Genomic DNA, 4,620 nt, shown 5'->3' on the forward strand with positions numbered 1-4,620 from the left:
TTCTCTCTTTCCACTCTCAAGGTGCTTAGAATCTTCCCAATCTTGATCACTGGACACAGCTTTATGCTTTCAAGAGTGCTTTTCCACTGGATGTCTCATTGGGATGTCATAATGCTCCTGGGGGCTGGGGACAGGCCCGGGGATGCCACTTCCACGGGGGCTGATACTCTGAGATGTCAGGAACGCTGACAGACACCTAGCACGTCAAGGTCAGAACTTTAAGACTTCTGACTCCAAAATCAGTGCTCTCTGCCCCTCTCCAGCAGGTGTGTGGGTGGGCATGGGAGGTGGCTGGGGAGGTGGTGCTGAATTCCAGCACTCAGCAAGCTTCCTTGGAAGGACCATGCAAGGCCAAGCTCTAGGTGACGCCCAGGCTGGGGAGGGATGGGGAAGGTGCAGAAGCCTGAGCTCCCCAGCCACTGCGGACCAGCTGGGCGGCCCCTCCAGTAGCGGCCATCCTCCACCCCTCCCTAACTGTGTGGACACATCTGCTGGCTGAACCCAACCTCATCAGAACTGCGGGGGTTTCTGGGGTGATAAATCTTTATTTTCCAGGGTGGTCCTGAATGTGCCACTCTGCTGAACAAAACCATTTCTTCATGGGCTGTTTCTCTTAATTGGCTGGTGGTACTGCCTGCCCTTGGCAAAATCAGGAGGACAGTTGTCTTTGCAGCCTGCTCACTCTCTTTGGCCCGAGAAGCCCACCCAGTGTCCTCACACTGCCCCAATTCCCCCACTCCTGGTACCTTGTATCAGGCTTTAGAATCCCCACCCCAGCCAATGCAGCCACTCTCAACATCTCACTACATCTCCAAGAAGTTGCAGATAAAGATAAAATTCACAACAAAACCAAAAACTGAGCCTTGCAGGTACCAAGTGCCAGATTCAGATTGATGTCTTGGAACAGATAGCAGTCCCAAGGCAGGTGAAGCTGGACTGAGAAAAACGTAGTCACAATTCAGCTCACAGAGTTCCCCGACTCTCTTCATACACTGAGGACTGCTGTGTCTCCGGATACATCCCCCATGTCCTTTTCACCATCATGCCACTCTCTTTCTTTTTGATTATCCTTGCCAGAGATTTGTCTATTTCACCAGTCTGCTCAAGAAATAAGTTCCAGCATTTGTATCTCAACTCTTCTTCCTGTCTCTCACCTTTTTTCTCATAATTGTCACCTCTTTCTCCTTTCCCTTTATATCCCAAGAGAGGTGGCCAATTTTTTCTCTACCTTGCTGATTTGTTTTTCTGGGTCATCAAGTCTATTTTTTATTACTTACTTCCAAAGTGGTTTTTAATTTAAATATTAAGATTTTAGTTACTTTGTAATTCTCCCATTTCTCACCTATCTCCCTTTTTATATTACCTTGTTGCTTCATTTTTAAATGAAATATATATTCTCTCCCTAAGACTTTCTGCTCCTTTTTCAAGTGAATGGTGTATCCTCTTCTACTGAGCTCCCTGGCAAGATGGGCACATGTTCTTCTCAGGTCTGCAGCTCGGGGCAAGTGTGAGGGCTCCCAATCAGCCTCTGGCTCCTGGTTTGTCTGGGCTGTGCTGACTTGGGAGCCTTAACCACCGCCTGAGCCTCTGGCACTAAGCTGCTGTGGGGCGAGGGTGTCTTCCCAGCATGCTCTGGTTGTCATGGCTGTTCCCTTTGCCCCAGCTCCAGCTGGCTGGTGAGAAGGACACTTCTCACAATGCATTGCCTACCTGCCCCTGCCTTTCCGTCTTCTGTAATCTGTAGTTTCTGACTTGGTTGTAGACAGATGGTGCAAAGGACGAGGGGTGCTGTGATGGAAAGAGGTAATAAGATTTCTGCTTCAAAGGACAACTCTTAAGAGGCAGAGAAGAGTGGCTGGGCTTGTTTCTGGTGGATCAGACACACAGACGGCCCAGATGGGAGCATCGATGTGAAGCCCCTTCTTTTCTTTTCCAAGTAGGCCTCATCAGAGGGTTTCTGATGGAGGTAGGCAGGTGAGATTGCTGGGTATTTGCCCCTTTGTCTACATTCCTGACATCCTTGTGTGAAGTTTTTTTTTTTTTCTAGGCAAGAACTTTAATGAACTGTTACTGACAACATAAAAAAAAACAGTATAATATATACAAAATCATCATTTTATGTCAGGAGAAAATTTATCATGTCGGCAACAGAACATGTCTGCCGACCTCCAAGTGGCTGGCATAGTACATCCACTCTGTGACAGGCCCACTGGGACTGTGGTGAACACGCCTGTACCTCAGTACAAAGTTCCCTTTCCCTGAGAAATGTACAGAAGGAGAGATGAAGAACGTGTACCCAAAAGGAAGAGGGAGAGGCTGGGGACCCTGTGCCCCGAGCTCAGAACTTCAGGGGGATGACCGGCCAGTACTTGAGCTGCTTTTGGTCACAGTGCTTGTCAAAGCTCAGCTGCATCGCAGCCTCCATGGCCTGGATCTTGGGGGTGCTGTCCCCATACAAACGCTTCATCTCAGCCTGGGACGCTGCTCACTAGGCCTCTCAGTTGGGGCCTCTACCAACCAGCAAGTGTTGCGGTACAGGTCGTGGTCAGCTTTCACATAGCTGTCCAGGCGCTCTGCATCCAGCTGCTGTCACCACCGTCCTTCTCTGTGCCTCTTGGTCTCTGCAGAGTACTGGTGGAGCTCTTTGGTGATTTCCATATTGCTCAGGTCACATTCTACCTCTATATCTAACTCGATCTCCATCTCTTCCTCTTTGGACAAAGCTTGGTCTTCTCTTGTGGATGCCTGGATTCTACTGCTGTCATGTGGATGCTGCCCAGATCCTCTGAAATGTGAAGAACTGCATGGGGAGTCCTGCCGGGTCATGATGGTCATAGAAGGACTAAGGATGCGCAGCCTTGTTATCGTAACAGCTTGGGGAAGAAGTGCAGGAGGGAAGTACCATGGAAGACTGAAACAGGATTCCCCGGCCTTCCTGCAGGCATTGTGGTGGCTTTGCATCCAAGCCATTGCTTGATGATAATGTTGCCAGTATCTTGCATATACTGGATGAGAATACCAAGGCCTGGTAGCTTTCAATGTTCATGCCTTCACTGCTGCCATCTCTGATTGTGAAAGTACAAGTGGGTGACAAAACTCATGGGCTCGCAGCTTGCAGATCCTGAGCGGTGGCCGAGCAGGTGCCTAGTTTCCCTTCTTTAGTGAGAAGTTTTAAAGATTCCCTGGTCACTCATTGTTTTGAGCTAGATGTCTCGTGAATTAGTAGTTAGCACACACTTATTGCTTACCCCTCCCTCACATTCATTTCTTCATCATCTAACAACGGTTCCTGATTGGACTTGGGGTCAAGCCCTCTCTTAGCCCAGGTGGCTTGGGTGGGGGTTCTTGAGGTAGAGCACATGACTCTGACCTAAGCCAGTCATCACTTCTCATTTCCCAGGTCACAGCAATTAGTTCAGGGGTGGGCATGTTACCAGAGGCTGAGAATGAAGTTCAGGACTTTTGTGGAAAGCAGGCTCAAGTCCCCCGGCTAGACTTGAACCCTCAGGCTTATGAAATGAGCATTGGATGGTACCTTGAGTTTGAGAATAAAGCTGAGGACTGGAGAGAGGTCATATATTGGAGACAGCACAGAGCTCCTGATCCAGCCTTGCCTGAAGCTGGCCCTACCCTTTGATCTTTTAGTAATAGGAACTAATAAATTTTCTTTTATGTTTAAACACATTTAGGTCAGATTATAAGTTAACTGAAGTAGAACGAGTCCTCACTGATACAAGTATGATCAGCAAAAGAAAAAGACCAAATATAATAGGGAAGACATATTCCTTAATATTTATAGTTTGGAAGGCAAAGAGGTTAAAGGGGACCACTCATGTCCCCATGGAGTCCATGGAGTCACAGCCAAGCACTCCTGGGGGGATCTGGGTGCCGGCATCTCCAGCCAGCCCTGTGATAGAGATCTGAGGAGTTCCCCTTAGAGCTTCTCAAGGAAATCCTTGATGCAATAAGACGCACACTTGGGGAAGCTGTTCTCTCCAGACAGGGTACAACTTGAGAAATGGTTTCAAAATGTTTTGACATGTTCCTGAATGGCAGGTCTATGGGAGAACAGAACAGGGGCTGTGGTATGTTTGAGGCTTTCTGTGACCTAGGGGTAGGTGTCAGGGAAGCTTCCAAACTCTCCCTAGAGGCCAAGCCAGGGCTGCCTGAGAGGCTGGACAGTGGGCACTCAGGCCCCACTGGGCAGGGACACCAGTGTGTCATGCTTGTTGTCACACTTGGCTTATTTGTTCTCCTCCACCAGGAATTCTGTGGGGCAGGGGACTGCACGCTGCACACATCACAGCTGCTCATCCAGGGCTCAGGGAGCACAGGTGTTGTGGCAGTTGCTTCATCTTGAGTGGCACGGAGCACAGAGCAGCCACTGTGGAGTGTGGAAACACCAAACCCTGAGTCACCACTGACTGTTGCCCTGGGCATAGAACCCCAGGTGAAGGCACTTCACACTGGTTATCCCCATGCAACCAGGAAGCTAAATGGTGGCAAAAAGAAAAACAAAAAAAAAAACACCAAAAAGTTATAATGCAGTCAGGCTGGACCAGAGAATTCCTGCATGTGCAAGTTTGTGTGTGTGTATGTTTTGGAAGTCATGCCAGATGT

General features: G+C 48.9%; 1 pseudogene; it reads right to left on the bottom strand.

The window, feature by feature from the left end:
• Positions 1 to 2,338: 2,338 nt before the first annotated feature.
• Positions 2,339 to 3,072, bottom strand: LOC129014486 (gem-associated protein 8-like; annotated as a pseudogene).
• Between the last annotated feature and the right edge of the window lie 1,548 nt (positions 3,073 to 4,620).

This window comes from Pongo pygmaeus, chromosome 16 (genome assembly GCF_028885625.2).
Source record: "Pongo pygmaeus isolate AG05252 chromosome 16, NHGRI_mPonPyg2-v2.0_pri, whole genome shotgun sequence".
In the NCBI taxonomy this organism is placed as follows: domain Eukaryota; kingdom Metazoa; phylum Chordata; class Mammalia; order Primates; family Hominidae; genus Pongo; species Pongo pygmaeus.